The sequence below is a fragment of the Dromiciops gliroides genome, chromosome 1, assembly GCF_019393635.1.
Source record: "Dromiciops gliroides isolate mDroGli1 chromosome 1, mDroGli1.pri, whole genome shotgun sequence".
NCBI classification, from domain to species: domain Eukaryota; kingdom Metazoa; phylum Chordata; class Mammalia; order Microbiotheria; family Microbiotheriidae; genus Dromiciops; species Dromiciops gliroides.
The window spans coordinates 546,900,676-546,910,098 of record NC_057861.1 but is presented as its reverse complement, the minus strand read 5'-3'; positions in this window follow the sequence as shown (position 1 = coordinate 546,910,098).

Genomic DNA, 9,423 nt, shown 5'->3' with positions numbered 1-9,423 from the left:
CATATAAATGCAAGAAAACTGCAAAGTAAAGATTCAGAAATGGGGAATGAGAACTTGCTAAGCTCCTCTTTCTGCTAGTTAAAACACATGGCGTTTAAAATTAAATGATGGTCACCCTATTACTGTCCCAAGTTTCAGGAAAATTAGCTAGGGTTTATCATATATTTGTTGCTTAGAAATTAGAGGCTTTAGGGGCAGCTAGGTGGCACAGTGGATAGAGCACTGGCCCTGGATTCAGGAGGACCTGAGTTCAAATTCGGCCTCAGACATTTGACACTTACTAGCTGTGTGACCCTGGGCAAGTCACTTAACCCTAATTGCCTCCCCCCCCCCAAAATTAGATGCTTTAGCATCAGTTTTGGGACATTAAGCATTTATTAAAACAAAGTAAATATTAGTAAAGGGAGCGCACATGGCTCTGAAAGTTAGGAAAGACTAGCTAGGATCTCAGGGAGAAAGAACTTGGCCGCATAGCTCCCCTTCCACATTCCCCCGAATGTAAGTTCCCTGAGGGAAGGACAAGAGGCGGCCCTTACATACTGCTTAAAGCTAATTGACTAGCATCATTCAAATCTATTGGTTCACTGGACTTGAGAGTGGTTTGGCACAGTCATGATGATGTCAGAGCTCAGAGAACAGACCCTCTGGCAGGAACAAGGCTTTCAAGTAAGTGTGCTTTTGAGTGAGGTAACTTCCTCACTCTGGACTGGCCTTAAGAAAGGTCAGGCCAGGCTCTCTCAGCGGGGGGCCTCTGGGAGTCCCAAAACCTTTATTATTAATAATTTTCTCATGAACAGAAAGTCCAACAAAAATCTCAGAAGCAAGTTTAAAATAAAAGATATGGGCAAACAGATCTGCATTATTTCTGTTGGTAGATATAATACCATCTGGGCTACCTGGGAGACATACCCTCAGGAACCTAAACTGGCACAAACTAGGGAGCTAAAGGTTGTTCTGTCTCACCCGTACTGATACCAGCTGGCTATAGAATGTGCATCCTTGCTGGTGCCACATTCCAAGTAGAACCAAGGGAATTAAAGTGTGTATGCAGTTTTATTTCCATACTAACAGAAGCACACAATGAATGTTTTAATGTTGAGCAGCTCTTAAAGGTGCAAGGAAATGATCCTGTCACTTATCCTGGTAGGGTTTTATATAACCCTTGCAAACCTCTTGGCTGGGGTCTATCAAAGAATCAGGAAAGCAAACATTTATTAAGCACCTGCTCCGTACCAGCCAGTGCTGATCTGGGAAGGGGTGGGGATGGGGGGCAGGAGAAGGGGGAAATTACAATGACAAGAATGAAAACGGGAGCTTATATTCTATGAGAAGTGACAACAAGTAAATGTATGTATGTGCAGAATTAAAAAAACAATACAAGGTATTTAGGTCCGAAGGCACTAGCTGTTGGAGAGATCAAGAAAGGCTCTGTGTAACAAAAGTTTGTGCAGTATGTAAAAAGGCAGTGCTCAAGGTGAGTTTTGAAGAAAATAAAGGCTGCTAAAGCAATAGAGGTGAGGGGGAAGTGCATTCTAGGCATGGGGGACAACTAGTGAAGAGGCATGAAGATAGAAAGTAGAATGTCATATATGAAGAACAGAAAGCAAGCCAGTTTGCCAAACAGCAACTAGAGTGCAGGAAAGTGATTTTATATATATATATATATATATATATATATATATATATATATATATATATATATATATATATATATATATATAATGAGGCTGCAAAGGTACACTGGGCACTGGAGTAAGGACTCACCACTCAACAAAGATGGCCGAGGAAATTGAAAAGCAATGTGGGGTGTAGCTAGGTGGCATGGAGGATAAAGTACCAGCCTTGGATTCAGGAGGACCTGAGTTCAAATCCAGACTCAGACACTTGACACTTACTAGCTGTGTGACCCTGGGCAAGTCACTTAACCCTCACTGCCCCGCAAAAAAAAAAAAAAGGAAAACAATGTGACAGAAATTAGGTTTAGACAACATCTTTATGATAATTGTCAAAATAAGCACCATCTGGAGATATGCCTAGCTCTAAAGGATCATATCAAGTGGAGAGGGGAAGAATGTTTGACCAAAGAAGAGATGGAAACACAGGAAATAAAATGGAAAAATTGGATTACATAAACTTGAAAAGTCTTTGCACAAACAGCAAAGGAAAAATGTTAACTGGGGGAAAAAATCTTTCCTTAAAAAAATTCCTTAATAAAGGTCTGATATTGGGGCAGCTAGGTGGTGCAGTGGATAGATCATTGGCCCTGGAGTCAGGAGTACCTGAGTTCAAATCTGACCTCAGACACTTGCCACTTACTAGCTGTGTGACCCTGGGCAAGTCACTTAACCCCAATTGCCTCACCCAAAACCAACCAAACAAATAAATAATAAAGGTCTGATATCCAAGATATAGAGGAATTGCTATAAATATAAAAACAAGAGTCATTCTCCAATGGAGAAATGGTCAAAGGATATGAACAAATTCTTAAAAAGAAAAAAAGACAAGTTATCAACAACCATATGAAAAAACCCTTCAAATAACAAGAAGATAAATTCAAAACAAAAGAACTCTGAGGTTTCACCTCACACCCACCAGAATGACAAGGATGACAAAAATGGAAAATGCCACTTGGCAAAGGGCTATCTGTGCACTAATATTGCACTATTCTAGAAAGCAATTCAGAACCATACAACCATACTAAATTGGGCATAGACTTTAACCTAGCCATACCACTATTAAGCTAAGAGATCAAAGACTATGGGAAAGAAGCAAACGTACAAAAACAATTTTTGTTATAGTTATAACTTTCCAATTATGGTAATCATGTAGCATAATATTATGCTATAAGAAATGACAGAAGGGATAGATTTAGAGAAATCTGAGAAGACTTATAGGAACTGATTGAAAATCAAGAAAGCAAGAAAAATGTATACAATAATTGCATTATAAAGACAAACTACTTTGAAAGACTAAATAACTCTAATTAATGTATTGACAAAGAAGTGACGGACTAAAGATGCAGAAAGATATATTTTCAGACATATCCAAACTGCAGAATTTTTTTTTTTGCTTGTCTATACTTACCAAGAGAAGACTTGTTTTTGGTGGGGAGCTTATGGCTAGAAGGAGGTCAATAATAAGAAATATATAGGGGCAGCTAGGTGGCACAGTGGATAGAGCACTGGTCTTGGAGTCAGGAGTACTGGAGTTCAAATCCAGCCTCAGACACTTAACACTTACTAGCTGTGTGACCCTGGGCAAGTCACTTAACCCCAATTGCCTCACTAAAAAAAAAAAATATATATATATATATATATACACACACACCAAATACATACACACCAAAATATTTACAGCAGTACTTTTTTGTTATAGCAGAGAATTAGAAACAAATGCCCATTGATTAGGGAATGGCTAAACATAGTGTGGTACATGAATGTAATAGAATATTACTGTGCTATAACAAATGACAAATATGATGAATACAAACAAGCATGTAACAATCTACACGAAATGATGCAGATTGAAAGAATCAGAGCAAAGAAAACAATATGCAGTGTCTACAACATAAAAATAAATCACACACAAGCAGATGTTGTAAAGTTATACACACACACACACACACACACACACACACACACACACACATATATATCAGATGTTGTAAAATTATAAAGAACGTGGTTCCAAAAAAGAGATAAATATTTCCCAATCACATTTTAATCTGGTTCGGAGTGTTTGACACCTTTGTCATAAAGAGGCAGAGAAATAAGTTTACATTTTTATCCTAAAGGTAACAGGGAGCCACCAGCATTTATTCAATAGATGTATGACATGATCAGAGTTACATTTAAGGAAAATCACTTTAGTAATTGTGTAGAGAACAGTTTGGAGTGAGGAGAAACTTAAACACAGAGACCAATTGAGAGTCTATTGCAGTAGTCCAGGTGAAAATGATCAAGTGCTGAATTAAGGTCAAGCTTTAAGTGAGGTGATGGAGTCTCAAGATTCGATAGAGGTAAGGGTGAGGAGTCAAGGATAGCACTATAGTTTCCAAACTGGGAGACTGGAAGAGGAGAGGGTTTGGTGGGAAGTAGAAAACATTTGTTAGGGATACATTAAGTGTGAAATGCTGATGATGTGGGATTGGATCTCAGGAAAGAAACTGGAGCCAAATATGTAGATCCGAAAGTCATCTGCACAGGGATGAGAAATCCATGGAGCAGATGAGTTTATCAAGAGAGAGGATACAGAGAAAAGACCATCCACAGAGCTTAAGGGTAGGTACACCTCCAGTTAGTAGTCAGGATATGGCTGATGATCTAGCAAAGGAGAGTGAGAAGCAGGAGTTAAATAGGTAAGAGGAGAACCAAGGAGAATTAGTTAATTAAAATCGGGCTTTAAGTTAAGCTCCTTAACTAAAAAAAAAACAAACAAAAACCTAGAGAGGACAGATGGGAGGAGATAGGATCAAGAACACATATAGAGGGGTTAGTCTTGGCTAGGAGAAGGATCACCTCATTACCAGAGACTGAATAAAGGAGAAGGGAGTTAGAGGATGTCAATAGGTCTTAAAATGCAAAGAAAGGAAGAAGATAAAGGGTATGGCAGATGGCCTCTATTTTCTCACCTAAAGTATGAGATAAAGTCCTTAGTTGGGAGAATATGTAGAGGGTTCAGTGTGTGAGCTTTGAGAAGAGAAGTGAAGGTTTGGGACTATTTTTATGGGGAGTCAATCAGAGAAGAGTTTGCTGAAGTTAAGGCCTGGCTGAGATTGGCTGAGTTTATGAATTTACCTCTCTAAAACTATTCACCCCAAAACATGACTTTTCTCCCTATTGAAACTATAAGTTCTATGAGGGAAAAGATCCTATTTTCACATATAAAGACCTTACAGGCTCCCCAAGTTTTGATACCTTTCTCTTTTTTGGACAGAAAAGTATAACCATCCTTATGAGAACACTGAAATGAATGTAAGAATCTCTAGTCCTATAATCAGAAATACTATATCTTGAACTGAAGAAACCCAGAGTTCCCACTCCACTGTCACAATGGAGCTCAAGCAGTCAGTCACATTGTCAATACCAGACAACTAGCAAGAAATTCAATGGAAGGAGAGGTAGTAAGCAAAGCAAGTGGCTCACCAACAATTCTCCTCCTCCTTTGCATGACTACATGTCCATCCACACAGTGATTTTCTAGGACTTCTGGCAGCACAATCATCAATGACAAGTGTATGCTATTTTTTTAGACAGGTGGTACCATGGATAGGTTTTTGGACTTCTTATCAGGAAAAGCTGAATTCAAATCTTGCCTCAAACACTTACTAGTTTTGTGACTGTGGATAAGTCACTTACTCTCTGTCTCAGTTTCCCCATCTGCAAAATGGAGACAATAATAGTATCTACCTCACAGGATTGTGGTGAGGATCAAATGAGAACACATACATATAATGCTTTGCAAACCTTAAAGAGCTATTTAACTGCTAGCTTCTGTTATTAATATTTGTGTTATATGAAGTGGTGGGAAAGCAAATGGGATTACCAGGATGTTTTAATATATGCATGTTTTGCATATATTAATGCAAAAAATGTACTATCAATATGTAAAAAAATCAAAACTAGCTATTCTGTATCACTCTATACACATTTGAATATGGCTAGATTTTCACCAGTCCTAATCCAAAATAATCTTGAGGAAAGGGACAGTCTTCATTTTTCAAAATTTTTCAAAACGTAGTATAATGCCACACATTCATACAGTACTCAAATAATATTTGACTAGCAATGATTATTTTCTTGGGCCCAACCATGTTTATGTCTAAATATATCTAAAGTACCAGGCATTAAGTACAACAGGTGACACCTTTAGTTATTCATTATTTCAATAAACCTACTGGGAAATTAGGCAGTGGAAATTATAGCACAAAGACCTAGTCGATTTGTTGAACACGGAGTATATAATTGCAACCTATTGTTACCAGCTAATGAAGGAAACTTAAGGCTATATATCTCCAGCTGTCATGGCAATGAATTGTTTGGAGAAAACAGGGATAGAAACTACATCCAAATTGAAGGAAAGAAAACAATACAGATAAAAGCACACAGTGTAACACTGGATATAGCAAAGACTAAAAATTAAATTCTAAAAAGCATCTATTTTATGTTTATGTAGTCTTGTTCTAGTCTAACATTAAGAAGCTCTGACATTCTACATCTAAAAATCTTTGTAACTAAATTTAAAGATAAATTAATTACAATTAATATGTGATGGCTACCCTAGTCATTTAAGCAGAAATTCAATAATGGGCTAATATATGTGCCAGGCTTTTTTATGCCATCCCTTGGGGGCAAACATCAAGCTGTCCTTTCCTGATGACCAAAGAAATTCAACGGGAACGCAGGATTCCATTACTTTTGTTCTCCTCACTTTTTACCTAACAGTTTATAAGCTATGTTCACACCTGAAAAATCACAGACATAATTTGAAATGTAATGATTTGCAAATTGTGAAAGAATTTGGCTCATTGTCTAAAGTAAAACAATGGCATCTATTAAAGTTCCTTAGGGTTCCTTGTCCAAAGCTTGACATTGCCATTCCCACTAAGCATTCCTGAATAGCTGGATAATCCCTTGCCTGCCATTCCCACTCATTTTGCCACCCCTTCCTTTTTTGGACAGAAAAGTATAACCATCCTGATGGGGACACCAAAATAAATGCAAGGATGGGTGGTATAACCACAATGAGATACCATATCTTGAAATGAAGAAGCAGCCTAAAGTTTCCTGCTTATCTGTCACAATGATGCCCAAGTAGCCATGTTGTCAGTACCAGTCAACCAGCAAGTAAGATTAGGCTAAAGGAGAGGCAAACATTAAGCTTTCATGGAATTATCACAGTGTCACATTTCAGAAATCAATAGCAGTGCCGGATACCAAATCTGCAATCTTTCTGGAGTCACTGAAAACATAGGGTGGTAATCCTGGGATCGGAGTGCCCTCTGGTGGACAGAGTGCAGGCTTTCTTGCCCTTGGCAATTCACGCAGCACATCTTCCAAGGTTACTGTTTAGTCCCAACATAGCCAGGCTGCCATTTTAGGACACAAGGCGGGGAGGGACTAGGTCCTAGAAGGCAAAGAAATCCTTGGAGAAGAACAAAAAAAGGAAATCGAACTGATCCTTCTCTTGAAAATTCTTTAGCTGTGCAGGCTCTTACACCACTTTGAAAGATCTCTTTAATTTACATATTGTTGTAGTCTAGATGGCTCCCTAGTAGGACACCTCAAAGTCAGATGCGTATGTGAATTGCTATACCAACAAACTAAGCAGAGGGATGGTATAACCCACAGTGGAAAGAACTGTAGTTCACACATATGTCTTTTCAGACACAATCACCCTTTTGTCATCATATTTGGCTGGTATCCAGTTTCATAAGCACATTTTCCCTGAAAGGTCAGAAAGGTAAGGCAAGAAAAAGACAAGATGGCCATGTTAATATATAAAGACAAGATGTAATGACATTAAGAAGAATCAAAGAGAGAGAAAGCAATTTCCCTGGCCTTGTTCTGGAAGCCATCAAAAGAGAAAAATAAATGAATCAATAGCCCACATCCTATTCACTGCCTCTGAAGGATAAGCTAAGCAAACAGCAGCAAATATAGGTTACCCATATAAATTTCAGTCACAATGCAGTGGGCCTTTATAGAAGTATAACCGCCAATACACATCTGCCTTATTAGGAGAGGTTAAGGCATGGTATCGCTTTCTCTGAAAGCCAAAGATTGCATCATCACTATGGTGGTTTAAAGGTCAGCCTACTAAAGTAGTAGTTTCTCCACCCAACATATATAGGAATGTTTTCCCATACTATATGAAATTTAAAGTTCCGTATTTAGATGATTCATCTGAAACAAATGCCTCCACTGTTGGCCAAGACAAAAGGAGGCTGGGCTATCATCGCAGGGTTTCCTAAACTTTCTACAATCCTTCCCTCTACGCTCCTCACCCCTAACAAGAAAAGTAATAAAATGGGGCAGCTAGGTGGTGCAGTGGATAGAGCACCGGCCCTGGAGTCAGGAGGACCTGAGTTCAAATCCAGCCTCAGACACTTGACACTTACTAGCTGTGTGACCCTAGGCAAGTCACTTAACCCCAATTGCCTCACCAAAAAAAAAAAAAAAGTAATAAAATAAGACCTTAGTGCTCTATGTCTGGTGACAGAAAAGCAGATGTAATATGCCAAGTTGTGGAATTACAGAGCTAGATGGCACCTCAGAGGTCCAACCCTTCCTACCAAACCCTACTACACCCTCCCCCAAAATTAAAGGCATGTATTGTCTGGTATGTTTTGACAGGTGCTTAGGACCAGGACAGGTACAAGGAAACTGCATTTCAGGGGTAATCACCCAAACATCTGGATTTAGAAGATTAAACAGTTGTTTTTCAGGGATGTTCTAGACTATAGGATTCATGATGTAAGTAGCATTAGAGTAGATGGTCCCTCCCAACACCACATTTAGAATAAGAAGGATTTAGAGCATAAAATCTTATCTCTTTTTCATTCTGATTTAACAAAAATATTCAGGAACATTACCTCACTTGGGCATATGCAAGGAATTTCAGCATAGATCTGTGGGGATTACATTTTTTAACTAATCCAAACCAAATTGCCATGTTTCCTACTTGAATGTTTAATTAGAATTGAATTTGTGGGCGAATAGAGCACCAGCCCTGGATTCAGCAGGATCTGAGTTTAAATTCGGCCTCAGACACTTGACACTTACTAGCTGTGTGACCCTGAGCAAGTCACTTAACCCCAATTGCCTCACTAACAAAAATAAAAATAAAAAAGAAATTGAATTTGTATCTTTTTACTCAATACAATTAGTGTGTACTGTATGTCTTATGTGGAAAGTTGCTGTGCTATGTCTATGTGGAAGGCTAGTACTCTAAAACACAGTACTTGTCCTCAAGCATTTTATTATAATTTAATCTGTCTGAATTCTAAGAATCTTAGGTCATAAAAGACACAAATAAGATCATTTTTGTCATGTTGGATCAAATTCTCTAAAGGGCATAAAAAAACTTTTCAAAAGATAGTTTTACAACAAAAATGAAAACCCAGGTTACTTAAAGAAGCCCCCCTGAAAAAGCACCTTCCATTCTTCATAAAGTAAGCATTCTTTTTTTTTTTTTGGTGAGGCAACCTTTCCCAGGGTCACACAGCTAGTAAGTGTTAAGTCTCTGAGGTCACATTTGAACTCAGGTCTTCCCGAATCCAGAGCCGGTGCTCTATCCACTGTACCACCTAGCTGCCCCTGAAGTAAGCATTCTTTTTTTGTTGTTTTGTTTTGTTTTTTTACTGAGGCAATTGGGGTTAAGTGACTTGCCCAGGGTCACACAGCTAGTTAAGTATTAAGTGTC